The sequence below is a fragment of the Bos grunniens genome, chromosome 24 (genome assembly GCF_055505025.1).
Source record: "Bos grunniens cultivar Pamir isolate PY7600 chromosome 24, Bosgru_T2T1.0, whole genome shotgun sequence".
Taxonomy (NCBI): domain Eukaryota; kingdom Metazoa; phylum Chordata; class Mammalia; order Artiodactyla; family Bovidae; genus Bos; species Bos grunniens.
In genome coordinates this window covers 4,105,107-4,122,470 of record NC_141188.1, presented here as the reverse complement: position 1 = coordinate 4,122,470, position 17,364 = coordinate 4,105,107, and positions in this window count along the sequence as shown.

Below are 17,364 nucleotides of genomic sequence, written 5' to 3'. Positions count from 1 at the left end.
TTTTTTTTAGTGGCTTTTTATTACATAAAATAGATATAACATTTTGCTATGTCTATTTTTAGGCATTCGATTCAAAGGCATTAAGTACATTCGCAGTGTTGAACAACCATCATCACAGCACCATCCACCTCCAGAACATTCTGTATCTTTTAAAACTGAAACTCTGTCCCACTCCCCACCCCCCTCCCTGGAGCCTGGGGCCAGGGTGTCTATGAATTTTCGGTGTCTATGAATTCGACTCCTCTAGGGAACCTCCTGTCAGTGGGATCTCACACTATCTGTCCTTCTGTGTCAGGCTTATTTCATTGAGCATAGCATCCTCAAGGTCCATCCATGCCGTAGCATGCAACGAGGTGCAATTCTTCCTTCTTTTTAAAAAATGTAGTGTTTATATATACAGGTGGGTAAGAACTTTGCCAAGTAAACTGATTAACCAAGTGACTATAATCTCAACAAAAACCATTCTCGAAAATGTATCTTCTCTTATCTGTCTTGGCTTGTCTTTGCCTCCTTAGAAGTTTCAAGAGAAATACGAAAAGAAGCTGCATCTTCTTACCAAACGCAAACCCATGCAGCGGAAACTACACAAAGCAAACTTGAGGCTAAATTGAAGTTAACTACTTGCTGGCTAGTATTTTCATGGTTGACTGATGACTCATAACCAGGCTATGTCCCCCTTAAAATGGAGGAAGCATATTAAAAATAAGAAAATTAAAAATTAAAACCAATAAAAACAAACAGTGAAGTTGATATACCAGGCACCCGAAATGAGTTCATGAAGGCAGCCAGGCTTCTGGCTTGAAGGAAAACCACTGGTTAAGAGGGTCTGTCTTTGTGGGGTTGGAACCAGGGCTCCTGTGTGTCTCGGGGGCCTTGGGGCCCGGCTGTGAGCCGATATTCAGTTCTAGGGCGCATGGAAGTGTTTTGGTATGCCCCCCAGTAGATAGAGAACCCGTGGCATTCATTTTAACCTGGGGGCCAGGATGACATTTTTGAGAGAGATCAGTGGTTGAATCTCTTATTGAACCACTAACCTGTACTCACTGAGCCACCAAAAAGCTTTTGCTCTTCACAGCAGCATCTTGGTGATTGGGTCAGATGGTGACTTGGGGGAGTCGTGTCAGATCGCTGAGACAGCTTATACAATGAACCATTTAAAAAATATTTCAGGTAGGCTGTCATCATTGAAAGCACATGATGACAGAAGTTAATTTTTAAATTCTGGTTTAGCACAGCAGTGCCTGCCTTCCCTCGTTCATTCCACATTCCCTACTCTAAGCCAAGTACTAGATTAGGTGCTTATTTAAAAAGAATATTTACTATATAGGAACTTACATTTTATGTCTTTTAATCCTCACAAGAGCCCCACGAGGTAGGCGCCACTATCGTCCCATTTCACGGATGCTCGAGTTCAGAGTTGGCGACCCCACCCAGCTGGGAGGGCTGACGAGCCCAGGGAAAGCATCACTAACCCACTCACCAACCAGAGCACACAGCCTCAGTGACTTCACAGAGGATTCTAAGGTGCAGCTTCCTAGCCCCAACACAAAGAGGGGATACTGTTCTTCACAAGATTTGCACGATCTAAAAAATGAGAAGTCCATTTTTTCCACCAAAAAAAAACATTATATCCTAATACTCGTATCTAAGTGAAATTTCTCCTACACTCTCTCAAAAAGAAGAGATTTCAGTCTGTAATGGACTGCATTCCCAAAAATAGTTGGGAAAAAAAAATCCGTAGTGTTCCTCACTGTATTTTGGAGGTGAGACTATCAACCTATAATTTAGGAAGAATTTACATGAATTACCTGATATACAAAGTGGGAATTCCACTTCAAGTTATTAGGAATAAGAAAAATGTGCGATCACTTGAAATTGTTTAATAGTGTGTTCATGCGGGGAAATGTAAGTTCTTTTCTGAATAAATATGCATGTTCTTCCTCATCATATAGCTGCTGATGTAATCAATATTATAAAAGTATACATTCCTTTAATACATTGTTTTAAAATAGCTGAAGACATCAGAAATGTTATCCTAAACTGTATTAGTACTCTTGGAAAGGAGATCATTTCTAGAACCATTTGATTTTTCCTCATTGATTTTCGTTTTTTTCTTTCAACTGTCCAAGTCATTTTATTTTTTTTGTTATTGTTGTTGAAGTACAGTTGATTTGCAATGTTGTGTTAATTTCTGCTGTACAGCGAAGTGATTCAGTTTTATATGTCTCAGTGATAAAGAATCCACCTGCCAACGCAGGAAATGCAGAAGACTTGGGTTTGATCCCTGAAATAGGAAAATCCCCTAGAGAAAGAAAGGGCAACCCACTCCAGTAGTCTTGCCTGGAAAATCCCATGGACGGGGAGCCTGGCAGGCTGCAGTCCATGGGACTGCAAAGAATCGGACATGACTAAGCGACTGAGCATGCACACATATATATGTGTGTTTATATATTCTTTTTCATAGGGTTTTCCATTATATTTTATCCGGGAATATTGGGTATAGCTCCCTGTGCTGTGCAGTAGGATCTTGTTAGTTATCCATTCTGTATGTGTGGTTTTGCATCTAGTAACCCCACCCTCATTGATTTTCAAACACTTGTTTATCTTCATAAAATTCCACTGGTATAGTCGAGCTTAGTCAAATATTGGATTTAAACCCTAAACTGCAATAAGAAATGTCTCCATTGAATACCTGATCTAGAGGTTTTCTACTTGTTGGGAAATGTAAGCTCCACCCCCGCCAGGCTCTTTGCCCACGTCCCTGGGCAGAGATCAGATTCCCTGGGGCCACAGACCCTCTGGCTGCAGAACTTGTCAGCACTGGCTTCTCCCTGGCTAACTCCGAACTACCCAGCCCTGCCTCCTGCCGCCAGCCAGGCCTCCCCACGGTCCTGGGTTGGCAGAAACTTCTGGGGCATTTGAGTAACACGACACACACTTTCTTCTTTACTTCCTACAGCTTAAGCCCTTTGGTTTCTAGAAAGCCTTTATTTAAAATAAATACAGAAAAGATGTGTTACACTGTGAGTTACAATACAATACAATACAATCATCCATTAAGTACCAAACTCTGTTCAAACAAGGTTCATGGACAGACTGACAAATTTACAAAAGCGAGGAAATTCAGAGAGGAGGGGCCGCCATTCAGCGGGGTCTCCCCGTTGTGCAGCCAAAGTGGGCCAAGACAGCGGCTTGTGGCTTTCTCTTTTTTGCTCGACTTTATCATACTTCAGTAAAGTGGGGTGGGGGTAGAAATAAAGCAGTCCTTAAAAATGAAAGGGTTTTCTATATGTCATGCCTTTTTTTAAAAAAATAAGTTATCCCATATTTACTGGGCAGAAAACAATATTCTACTTTTCAACCCCTCCCCTACACTTTTTTGAGTTTATTTTTGCAACTGAGCTTATCTAGTTGTTTATGCTAGGGCTTTCTAGATTGAAGCACAGAAAAAACTTTTAGGCAAACTGATCGTAAACTTCCAGCCTAGGCCTTCTGTTCGTTAGGACACATCACTAAAACATGGTTTTAGCAATATTTCTCATGGTAAAAGACATTTCTTTAGAACAATACAAAAAAAGTCTAATGGAAAAAAAAACCTGTATCTGTAAAGTATTATATAGATAACTGTTAAATTTCATCTTATATTTTTATCTTATTTTTGAATGCAAAGATGTGCTTACAGTTACCTCCAAATGAACATTTGATGAAATTTTCTTTCAATCCCAACACCACCAAAGGATTCCGAAAATTCGCGCTGGAAGAAGCTATAATGGAATCAATGTCTCTCTGCGCCACGACACATCATTGTGCCGTCTAACATCACCCTTCCTTGCTGTGCAAAATTGCAGGTAAGCTGATGGTGTGAACACATGACTTACTCATTTCAGTACTGTTTTAGTCTTGACTAACCAACAGGGAATAAACACTGACCATCTACACAAAGGACTGTAAAAAGTTTGGTCATCTAATACTCGGAGAAAAAATATAGAAACCAAGTAAAAAACAAAACTTTGCTCAATAAACACTGCAGAAACACTTATTTCCAAACTGTGATGGGAATTTCATATGTATTAGTCTTGTCCATGTTCAAATGCAGTCATAAAAACCCCATGACTGCTCTCTTTTGTGTGTGGAGATACCTACCTTCGAACTCAAAAGTTAACAAGCAGAGAATGCCATAGACAAGAAGGTAGGAACCATGAATTATAGATGATTTTTTACAAGTGAAAAAAAATGAGTGTTTATTGTGGGATGTCTAATCTTCCAGCAACCGAGGCGTGTTGCTGTTTTGAGTCTGTGGTCCCCACGCCAGCTGTGATCAGAACAGAAGACCATCATATTCCTTCTAAAGTAGAAGTAGAGAGTTTGTCTATGGAATTACAATAATTACACATGCTACATTTTTTAAAGATTATTCCATTTAGTTTAATTCTGCTCACAGTGCAAAGTGAAATGACTCACAAGTATCAACTCCTTTAAAAGTTGAAAACTTATAGCAAAGTGGTTATGTTTCTTTGTGGTGCAGTCATTTAGGAGCAGAATTGTTTTGAATTCATATAATGTGTTTAAGAATCATGTGTCTGAGAGTAGAGCTCTTAAAATCCATTTGTCCCACGTACACAGGAAAGATTTTCCTCCAGTTGTGTTGCTCTGCCCTGTTAGGAAAGTTTCAGTTCAGTTCAGTTCAGTCGCTCAGTCGTGTCCGATTCTTTGCGACCCCATGAATCGCAGCATGCCAGGCCTCCCTGTCCATCACCAACTCCTGTTTAGGGCAGAATAATGTCCTTGTTCTGGGCTCCCCAGGTGACTGAATCCTGCCACCAATGCAGGAGATGGGTTTGATTCCTGGGTCGGGAAGATCCCCTGGAAAAGGAAATGGCAACCCACTCCAGTATTCTTGCCTTAAAAAAAAAAACAAAACCCTTGGACAGAGGAGCCTGGTGGACTACAGTCCATGGGGTTGCAAAAAGTCAGACATGACATGAGTAACCGGGCACACATGTCCTTGTCTTATTCTCTATAGTTTCTAAACTGGACACAGAGAAATTTTAATAAAGAGTGCTGATTCTTTCTCTAGACAAGATTTTCTTGCAAAATATGGCAGTCAGTGATGAGCTGCAAATTTGGAATAATTCCTGGTAGGAGTCAACTCTCTCCACCAGTGTCAATGCCACGCATGATAATAACCTGAACACTCTTCAAAAAAGAAAAGAAAAAAAAAAAAAAAGAATGATATTCAACAAAATTTAAGAGACTAACGGAACACAAAAACAGCTGACTTTAAATACACCCACTACCAGTAAAACCACACACACGCTGTAAAGGCCCGGGTCATGGGGACTGCAGAAGGAAGGTGGACTTCCAGGCACTGGGCGGCCACCAAAGCACTTTCAACCACAGAAGGACACGATCAGATATGTTCCTGAAGATGACTGATCCCATGAGAAGGAAGATTCAGTGTCAGAGAAATCCAATAAGAGCTAAGTGCTCACCAAACTTGAAAATCAAAATCCCGAGGTTGGGCAGAAGATGGGGGTCCAGAAAGGACACCGGAAAGGAGAAAGGCCTGCGGAGAGCTGTCTAGGGGCGGAAGAGGCTGCCTGGGGAAGAAAGAAGGGCCGAAGGGGTCAGACCGCGCCGCGCCCTCCGATTCAAAGACCTGGGAGAGGCTGGCGGTGAGATCCTACGTGGAAGGGCGCTGGGGTCCAGGCCGAGGTCTCTCTATCTCTGTGGTCCTGATGAGTGTGTCTGACGGGACGCAGAGGTGTCAGAAGAAGTGACGACAGGGCTCCGGAGGCTGAGGACGTACAAGGCACCAGGCTTCTGGAACACCGCCGTGGGCTCCCGGTGCGCGGCCACTGGGGCGGACGCGGCCACTGGGGCGGACGCGGCCGGGGAACACGGTCAGCGCGGTGCTGGCGTGCGGGCACCAGCACAGGCTCCGCCAGCCACCCTGCGCCCAGCGCGCCCTGGGACCTCTTCTCCAAAGGCCTGTCCCGAGGCCCTGCACGTCGTGGCTGCTGGGCCACCTGCCCCAGCGTTTGTCCTCCTGTCCTTCAGGCCGGAGACCCATCCTGACGCTTACTCTAGACCTTGTGCCTCATTCTGTGGATGTCCCTGCTGCCTCCCTAATGAAAATCCCCCAAAAATGTAGCACTGGAGCTGTATGTTTTCCTCTCACCAAGCTTTGGCCAACCTCAGGGCCTGGATTCTTCTTCTGAACCACAGACTAAAGGAAATTAAAAAAAAAAAAGTTTAAAAGAAGACAAGGGAGAGAAGCAAGGATGCCTATTTAAACCAGAAATAAAACATGTTACTACATTAAGTTGTAAAAAATATTTAAAAACCTATCTGGAAGAATAATCTCCCTAAATGTCAAGACCAGGGGAAACAGATTTTTAAAAACTTGCTGGGAGTCCCCTGGCAGTCCAGTGGTTAGAACGTGGTGCTTTCACTGCTGGGGCTCAGGTTCAGTCGCTGATTGAGGAACTAAGCTCTTGAAAGCCATGCAGCATGGCTAAAAAAGAAAGGAAAAAACATGTTGAGATTTTTGTTTGTGTTGGACAGAAAAAAGAAGCATTCATATATATGTTCAAACTTTAGGAGTAACAACTTGAAAAGGAATCAAAAGGAGGAAAATTTGCTCAAAACTAACAGAAATTTGGAGAAATCATGATAAACAGAAAATACACAGAGTAAAAAGGGTTTATATTAAGATTGAAAATAAATGAGAAGTGAGAGTCTAAGATCTAGTTATATGCTATTCATGAGAGACAACTACAAAACAAAACAAGAAGTATGAAAGAATGGACATCCAGCAAGTATTAATAAGAATGAATTAAATGTAATAATAGAAACAGCAGATGAAATAGAATTTATGATGAGAAGGAATAAAAGGGATAGTTCAAACTGGTAAAAGTTACAAGAAGATTAGAGTCATGGATATTTAGATACCTAACATTATAAAGATGGTGTGATCACTGACCTAGAGCCAGCCATCCTGGAATGTGAAGTCAAGTGGGCCTTAGAAAGCATCACTACGAAGAAAGCTAGTGGAGGTGGTGGAATTCCAGTTGAGCTCTTCCAAATCCTGAAAGATGATGCTGTGAAAGTGCTGCACTCAATATGCCAGCAAATTTGGAAAACTCTGCAGTGGCCACAGGACTGGAAAAGGTCAGTTTTCGTTCCAATCCCAAAGAAAGGCAATGCCAAAGATGCTCAAACTACCACCCAATTGTACTCATCTCACACGCTAGTAAAGTAATGCTCAAAATTCTCCAAGCCAGGCTTCAGCAGTATGTGAACCGTGAACTTCCTGCTGTTCAAGCTGGTTTTAGAAAAGGCAGAGGAACCAGAGATCAAATTGCCAACATCCGCTGGATCATGGAAAAAGCAAGAGAGTTCCAGAAGACCATCTATTTCTGCTTTATTGACTATGCCAAAGCCTTTGACTGTGTGGATCACAATAAACTGTGGAAAATTCTGAAAGAGATGGGAATACCAGACCACCTGATCTGCCTCTTGAGAAATTTGTATGCAGGTCAGGAAGCAACAGTTAGAACTGGACTTGGAACAACAGACTGGTTCCAAATAGGAAAAGGAGTTCGTCAAGGCTGTATATTGTCACCCTGCTTATTTAACTTATATGCAGAGTACATCATGAGAAACGCTGGACTGGAAGAAACACAAGCTGGAATCAAGATTGCTGGGAGAAATATCAATCACCTCAGATATGCAGATGACACCACCCTTATGGCAGAAAGTGAAGAGGAACTCAAAAGCCTCTTGATGAATGTGAAAGAGGAGAGTGAAAAAGTTGGCTTAAAGCTCAACATTCAGAAAATGAAGATCATGGCATCCGGTCCCACCACTTCATGGGAAATAGATGGGGAAACAGTGGAAACAGTGTCAGACTTTATTTTTCTGGGCTCCAAAATCACTACAGATGGTGACTGCAGCCATGAAATTAAAAGACGCTTACTCCTTGGAAGGAAAGTTATGACCAACCTAGATAGCATATTGAAAAGCAGAGACGTTACTTTGCCAACAAAGGTCCGTCTAGTCAAGGCTGTGGTTTTTCCTGTTGTCATGTATGGATGTGAGAGTTGGACTGTGAAGAAGGCTGAATGCCAAAGAATTGATGCTTTTGAACTGTGGTGTTGGAGAAGACTCTTGAGACTCTCTTGGACTGCAAGGAGATCCAACCAGTCCATTCTGAAGGACATCAGCCCTGGGATTTCTTTGGAAGGAATGATGCTAAAACTGAAACTCCAGTACTTTGGCCACCTCATGCGAAGAGTTGATTCATTGGAAAAGACCCTGATGCTGGGAGGGATTGGGGGCAGGAGGAGAAGGGGATGACAGAGGATGAGATGGCTGGATGGCATCACTGATTCGATGGACGTGAGTCTGAGTGAACTCCGGGAGTTGGTGATGGACAGGGAGGCCTGGCATGCTGCGATTCATGGGGTCACAGAGAGTCGGACACGACTGAGTGACTGATCTGATCTGATCTGAACACTATAAAGCAAGCACTAAAAAATATCAAGAAAATAGACAAATCATCAGTTATATTAAAGGACTTAACACACATCTAACAGAAATCACAGGGTGAAGAAACAAACATAGTTGAAAATGACCCAATTCATAAGGTTGAGCTAATATGGAATGTTGTAGCTAATGAAGGGAGAAGACACCCTCTCTTCAAATAGTTAGGAAACAGTCATTTTAAAGAAAAAAAAAAAAGCCAGGGAAAACTACAGATAAATTCCAAAGTGCAGAAATCATACAGGCATTTTTCTGAGCCATATGCAGACAACTTTAACAATACACAGATAGCCAACCACCTAATATAAAAAAGTAATTAAAAATTGAACAAAAATTTTGAATATCTTATATAATATAAATTTAAACATTTTTAAAAGAAAAACCAGTTGAAAACTACTAACTACTTAGAAAAAAAAGAAATAACAGCTCTGCATATCAAAGTGTTAAACAGGAATACATTTATTATAAACTACATGAAATAAGATTTCAACTCAGGAAGCTGTCTAAAAAAATGAAATAAAATCAATCTTAAAAAAGTAGAAGAAAAAGAGTAAAAGTCAAACAACTTAATGAGGTAGACAAAAATAATAGTAATCAGTAATTGAGTTCAACAGAAAAACTAAAAAAATTAACAGATGAACACTGGCAGGTCTAATCAAGAAACAGAGAAAATACGCATAATCAACCATTCAGTTCAGTTCAGTTCAGTCGCTCAGTCATGTCCGACTCTTTGCGACCCCATGAACTGCAGCACGCCAGGCCTCCCTGTCCATCACCAACTCCCGGAGTTCACCCAAATTCATGTCCATCGAGTTGGTGATGCCATCCAGCCATCTCATCCTCTGTCATGCCCTTCTCTCCCTCCCAGCATCAGAGTCTTTTCCAATGAGTCAACTCTTCACATGAGGTGGCCAAAGTATTGGAGTTTCAGCTTTAACATCAGTCCTTCCAATGAACACCCAGGACTGATCTTTAGGATGGACTGGTTGGATCTCCTTGCAGTCTAAGAGACTCTCAAGAGTCTTCTCCAATATCACAGTTCAAAAGCATCAATTCTTTGATGCTCAGCTTTCTTCACAGTCCAACTTTCACATCCATACATGACCACTGGAAAAACTATAGCCTTGACTAGACAGATCTTTGCTGGCAAAGTATTAGGAATAAAAAATATGAAAATAATTTTAATTATAGAAGAATAAATGTGTTTATATCAATAAATTTAACAATTCAAAAGAAAAAATTTTTCCAAAAATTTTAAGGAACATAAGTTACCAAATTTGGCTTAAAGAATAAGTAGCAACCTTCAATAAATAAGTGATTACAAGAGAATTTGGAAATAAAATCAGATCTATTTTAAATGCATAAGAATAAATGGTTTTATGGAGTTGGCTCACTTAAAATTTTTAAATTACAGAAATAAGAGATGCTCATTTGAAATAAAATAGTCAAACATACGTAGGTATAGACAGTAAAAAGAGTAGCTCCCCACCCCCTCCTTTATCCAAATGCCAATGCCTAGGATTAACCCTATTAACCACAAACAGGCAAATATGTCTCTCACTATATATATGGTCTTCCCTGGTGGCTTAAATGGTAAAGAATCTGTCTGTAGTGCGAGAGACCCAGATTCGATCCCTTGGTCAGGAAGATGAATATGTATTTTACAAAAAAAGAGATGTTGCAGCACATATAGTTCCACACTTGCTGTTTAACTTCAACCGCATATCATGACATCATCCATGTCATGACATACACACAGAATCCATCTCTACGGATGCACCACGATGTTCTGTGGAATACTTAATGTTCGGCGCTCCCTGGCTTCAAAGACATAAACATCCACAGATGGTCATTCAACCACCTGGAGAAATCTCTCCCACCAGACGGTTCAGGGAAAAGTCTCCCTGTGAAACAAGAGAACAAGGTCCTTTTTTGGCTGCCCACAAGCACTGGGGGAATGATCAAGTCCAGGGTGCAGACTAATAGTGAAAACCAATTTGAAGTAAAAACTCTCCAGGTTAGCTTGACCATTTAAAAAATATACACATACCCACCCAAACCCTGCCTTTTTTTTCTGTATAAAAAATTGCTGATCATGTTTCGCCTTCAGCTCAGGACCAACCTACACCTCCTTCTGGGAGGTCTTAGGCAAGTTCTCTCCCCCAAGTGTCTACCATGATGCTTCAAGTTCAACCACTGACAAGTGTTCACTTAGTCCTTCTGCGTGTTCTTTTCCCCCCCAGATCATTCACTGAAGTGCAAATACCAAGAGAGTGTCCAGCCATGTCTTGATGAGCCATGATCCCTTTCTGAGGCCTTGGGCTGAGAACTAGAAAGAATGAGACCCTTTCTTGGAAGGACACATGTGGAAAAGGAAGATATCAAACACGGAAGTGAGGCTGGGTCCACCCTGTGGGATTCTACCAGATGCCTATGGAAGGTCATGAACAGCAGAGGCACAGGCTCCAGGAACGCTAAGAATAGGACCAATTTATCTGACTCTTTGTGACCCCACGGACTTAGCTCACCAGACTCCTCTGTCCATGGGATTTTCCAGGCAAGAACACGGGAATGGATTGCCATTTCCTTCCCCAAGAAGACTGATTAAAGTTTTTTTACATTTTTTTTACAATATCCCCAGATTTATTACAAGGGATATGAGTCATGTGTGAGCACTGCAGTTTTCTCTTCCTTTACCATTTTGTTGGAGGGAATTCTCTGGCCATCCAGTTGTCAGGGCTCTGTGCTCTCACTGCTGGGGCCTGAGTTCAATCCCAAGAAGGGGAACTAAGATCCCGGAAGCTGAGTGGCACAGCCAAAAAAAAAACAAACAGAAAAAAACATTTTATTGGAATCATCCAAAAACCATGCTTCCCTGCTTCATACTAAAAACGTTAGGATGTTTTCAACAAATGGTGGTGAGACAACTGGATTATGAACATTCTAAAGATTGAAGGTAGACTCCTTCGTTAAGTATACCCCAAAATTAACTCAAAATGGATCATAGACGTAAGTGTAACTGCTGAAACTATAAAACTCTCAGAAGAAAATACATATTAAAACATCATGAACTTGAGGATGGGCCGTCTTCTTAGATATAACACTACAGGCAAAAGCAAAAACAGACAAATTAGATCCAACCACAATGACAACAGACACTATCAAAAAAGTGAAAAGAACTCACAGAATGAGAGAAAATATTTGTAAATCATATTTCATACTGATAAGGGACCTGTGTATGGTATATGTAAGGAAAGCTGACAACTCAGTAATTCAAAGACCAATAACCCTATTTAAAAATGGGCAAGGAATATGACTAGATATTTATCCAAAGAAAGTGTGCAAATGGCCAAGAAACACAAGAAAAAATGCACAACCTCAGTAGACATTAGGGAAATGCCAATCGAAACCACAACAAGATACCATGTCTTACCCACCACAAGAGCTAAAATGAAAAGACAGATAATAACAAGTGTGAACAAGGATGCGTTGAATCCTCACTGCTGGTGGGAATGTAAAACGGTGCAGTCACTTTGGAAAACAGCCAGGCAGTCCCTCCAAAGGTTAAACACAGAGTTACTACGACCCAGTCATCCCACGTGGATATTCTAAGAGTCATTACTCATAACAGCCAAAAAGGGGAAACAGTCAAAGGCGTTCCATCGATGAATGCATAAACAGTATGTGGTATAAAAACACAATGAAACACTATCCAGTCATGAAAAGGGAATGAAGCTGACATTCACACCATAGCCTGGCTGTTTCTCTGAGCAGCATATGATGCTTGGGGGAGGCCAGGCACCAAAAGCCACACAGTGTACGATTCCACTCTCACAAAACGTCTAAGATAGGCAAATCCATAGAAAGTGGAAGAGGGATTTCCAGGGGTGGGGGCCTTGGGAGAAAAGGGGAGGGGATGCTGTCGGGTGTGGGGTGGTGAACAGGTTTGGGTTTCAGACAGATGTGACGGTTGCACTCCACTGTGTACATGACAAAATGTACCGAATGTACATTTAAATGCTGCATGCACACGCAATGCACAGCTTAGATAGGTGAGTTACGCGACATGTGAATTATATCTCAATAAGGTTGCTATTTAAAAAATGTCAGGGTCATTATCAATGGTCTTGGTCTGTTATGCACAAAAAGGGATTTAATGGCCTGAAAGACAATGTATCTTCCTAGGTATTATATTATATTACAAATAATTTTTTCTCAAGTGTGCCCTACTTGCTTGATCTTCTGGTCATTTAGAGAAGGATCCATGTCACAGTTTTGAAGAGAGACAGCCTGGCACCTGAAGGAGAGAGATGGAAGGAATGCCCTCTTGCCCTGAAGCTGTGTGACCTTTGGCAAGTCACTTAACTTCTCTGGGCCTTAACTCATCTGAAAAATGAGAAGCCAGAACTAAATAAATTCACCCACATTATAATTCTGTGATTCAGATTTAAAAGGGCATATGTAAATATAAACATAATTATGAAGGCAAAACATATTCTATTTGTTATTTTTTTTAATATGTGACAACATGTGAATCAGTGTTTGTCTTGTATAATGGGTTATATTAGCGTTTTACCCTGGTACGTTTCTCAGTTCTTCCAGAACACAAGAATATTTAATTTTATTAAATATTTAATCCATTATTATTTTATTAATAATTTAATTTTAATTTTTAATCCCTTGAAAAAATATTTTAAGTGTTGAATTGCATGTATTAAAATGTGATAACTTGATTGAAATACAAGTCTGTGGAATCTACAAATACAGATGCAAGACATTTGTGATTTTTCCAACCCCTGGGTCTTTTTAAAGTTGGAATTTTCTATAGAGAGTTAAGCTTTCTTTGTTTAAATGTGTTCTTCGTTTTCAGATTGATTGTAGTCCTTGGCGCATAGCTTTGATTCTCACAATGTCTGTGCATGTGCTAACTTAATTTACACAAAGAGAGAGAGGGGCTCTTAGTACATCTTTCCCAATAAAAGGGAATAAGTAGAAAAATACTTCATCCTGCACTTTCATATGCAAAACCTGATTATATGCAATAGGTCTGTGCTAATGACAAGACGAAAGCTGCGGTAAAATAATTTATGATATACATTCAGTCATATTCCAGTGAAGGAAGTAGTCAAATGGTGATGACTGCTTTTAGTTTAAATTTCCAAACCAGGAAACTATGATCTCCATGAGGCAGAGAGAACCCTTTAATGAAAAAGATTTTTTTTAATTGAAGTATTTTTAGTGTGTACGTTTGAAATGACATTACATCTTGTTGAGCTTGAAACAAAAGTCATATATTTTAACCTTAGATACAAAAGAGGAAAAAGACATGTCCAAATAACCAGTTTCCCTAATTAAAGACCAACTAATTTGGGGGGGGTGTGGAAAGCCATGTATTAAAGAAGTGAATGAAAATATAGTTGAAGATCTAAAAACTGTTAACTATGGCAAGAGTCTTGGTGGATTTGGGACGGGAGGACATCAAACATCACCCACATGTGCCTCCATATGTTTGTTCATTCGGATGGGAAAACTGATCTGGAGGTCACAGTGGGCCTCAGAAGCAATGCATCCACAAGTGGCTTTTCCTCTAGGAGGAAAATAGCCCCTTGCAGCTTGAAGAGGCCAGATAAACACTGGTTCCTGGCCTATCACTGTGTGCAGTTCCAGGCAATCACTGGTCTAAAGACGTCCTTGTGTGTGCTAATTATTTCTGCAACTCGGAACACATAGAGATGGGATTAGGGAAGGAAGAAATGCACACGTGATGTCAGGAGGGCTATAGTTTTGCCTGGCTTCTTCATTGTCTTTGTTATTTAAATATCCTGTTGTGTAAGTATAAAGACAGGAAGTGAGTTATACAAAACCTTACAACAACAGCAGTGTTGAGTTTCAGATAAGCAGATCGAGCCCAGGGTTTGGGGAGCTGATATATATTTAGTTTCTTGAAAAGTGCTAAAATGTACTCCATTTATCCCTGGGAACAACATTTTCAGTATTTCAAAAGAAGTTTTGACAGTCCTGCATAAATATTCTCTGGGTAATAATTGCCGCTTGGGCCTGTAGCAGCAGACTTTAATTATTTAGCTTCTGCTTTATTTGTGTTTCTTTGAAAACACTTAAATCTTGTCTTCAACAGTGAGAGAGAGAGGTGGAATAAATGGGCAACACGAAATACACTGTGCATTGTTTCTGCCCCGGCCCTGCTGGGTTTCCACGCTGATCAGGATCTCTGGGTGCACAAGGAGATCCCCTTACATCCACCCACCACTGGCGGCTTGCCGGCCAAAACGGCCGTGTGGGAGCGTTTCCTCTGGTGCTCAGAACCCTCAACTCGAGAGAGGAGTGTTGAGAAAGTCTTCTTCCTCTTTTAGGGCCAGAATCAGAAGAGTCCCCATCTGAGTCTTCTTCTGTTTACTAGTTCATTTTTCCATTTAAATGGCCTTGGCAGCATCTTGAATTACATTCTGATTTTCAAAATCTATACGTTTTCTTCCGTGGAGGAGGAAGAAATAATTGTGGTTGGGAGAACAGAATTTAGCTTCCCCACTCTTGTCTTTGTAAGATAAACCGGATGAAATGTAGTAAGAGGGCATGGGAGGGGTGCACTGATTTTGTTAACACACAAAATGTAAACGGTGCTCTTAATGTATAAGATATAAAAGCAGTTCTTCTCATTGTCCCAAGTGAAACCCTGGACCCAGAAGAGGAAGTGGAGGGAATTGGAAAGGGAGGTTTTACGAGTTTCCCTCGGTTTCTGAGTTAGCGCTCTGCTCCCCACCCCCTCCTTCCACGGGGTCATGAGATGAGGTTCATTTTCTGCTGCTGAAATGCTGCAGCCTCCTCCCAGGATGCTTTATCTCTGCAGCCAACTCAAGTGATGAATAACTGTGTGTCCCCGACTTTAACACTATGAATGTAACTTAAGCTTGAACAAACAACCTGTTTTCTTTCAAGTTTATCTTAGAAAGATCACAAAATTCTGATGAGATTGAAAAGAACGTAAAATCCAGCATCTAGGGGTGGGAGAGAATTGGCTACGTTTTGCTGTCCTGGGTACAGGCTGACCGTTTGCAGTCAGCCAAGAATTAGTTTGTCAACAAGTTTATTTAAGACCTACTACCTTTTAAAAGTCATTTTAAGATTTGAGGAAGAGATCCAAATGTCCTATTTCAAAACAAAAGCAACAATCTAATTTCTTGCCACTGGCTCCCCTGCCCTTTCTTTCTTTTTTGTGTTACCGGGTAGGAAGACTGTTATTTTGAAAGCCCTGTGCACGTCTATGAACAAATCTTTGCAAGCAGCCATTTGTATGGAACGTAAACTTAATAAGCTTAAGGAGAGCATTGTCCCGTATTTGGCTTGAGAGCGGCCCACCCCCCTTCAAGTGGCATTAGCGAAGCCCAGCTTTAAAAGCTTAATGAGCGGGCACGTAACCCGCAGTAGGTAGCCTTGTTAGAAACTACAATTTGGTACAAAGACTGCTTTTTTATTTATTTGATTTGCTGATTTCTCAGAATTAGGTAAGCTGTTGCTAGTCGTATTGATTTTATGCTAGAATCACTTGAAAACGCTGTTTGGATAGCCGTGTCCTAGGCATCTTAGCTGAATCTCTGTTTCTGGGTTTTCTCAAACATTGGGGGAAAAGAAAAACAAAACAAATCAATGGTCCTTTGGCCACTTGAAATCTTATCTTTATTTCACTTACATAACATGAAGCTGCAGACAAACCCTGCTAACCCTGAACGATGTGAACCTGAATACAGATGTAGAGGTATTACATTTACAACTGGATTTTAATAAACACTCCCCTCTAGTTATGAATCCACTTTGATTACAATTTGTTCTAGGATTCCTATCCTTAGTCTTAATGAGATAACAAATGTATCCTGTAAGTATTATTTAATGGCCTTTAGGTTTGATACACAGACGATTCTTGTGTCTATTCACAGGCTTTGCAACATAACAGTCGACTTTATCCCTAAAACTGTCAGACTCCTCAGAAAATAATAACTCCTGACATTTGCAGAGTGAAAATAGAGGATTAAAGATCAGCTGTTAACTCCCAAATTGAGTATTCAGTGTAAGAGTATTCAGTGATTCTTTTACCCATCTTATTTAACTCAAATTCTCTGCTAAAGTCCGAAGGACAGGTTGAGTCTTTCCCTTTGGGCCGGGGTGGTGGGTGGGGTGCGGGTAACATTAGGAGGACGTTGCCAACCAGATTTTGGAGTAAAATCAGAGATTACAAGGGTGGCTACCTGGAAAAGTGGCGGACTTGTAGTTCCGCTGAAACGCCATTAAGACTTCAGAGAAGTTAATGATTAACTTTAAGAACTGCAAGGCCCGCATCTCAGCCTAAGAAGTACAAAAGCTGAGACTCACCACGCAGTCTGGACCCCTCTCTGCTGTCAGGCCCCAGCCTCTAAATGGGAGCACTGGGGGCTCGGCTCCAAGGCGGCCACGTCCCAGGAAGCAAAGATCATCTTCTCTCTGTTCTGAGTAACACTGGGAAAGATGATTTTTCCTGCAAACTTCAGAGTGGTTGCCAGCTTTCATCAAATGCTCCCTAACATTCTTTGTCAGCAGATCTTTCACAATTCTATAATAGTTTTCACTCATGGCAACCTATTAAGAGGCTCCTTACACACACCAGATGACACGGTTAAAAACTGCCATATACTTTTGTAACTGGAAATAGCATTTTAAACTCTAAGGCTAAAAAGAGCTGTGTGCCTATTGTCTTGGCCACAAGAGGGGACATTTCTTTTGCTAGAGGTTCTTGCAATGCAATAAGTGGCACAGCTGATGTTTCTCCTG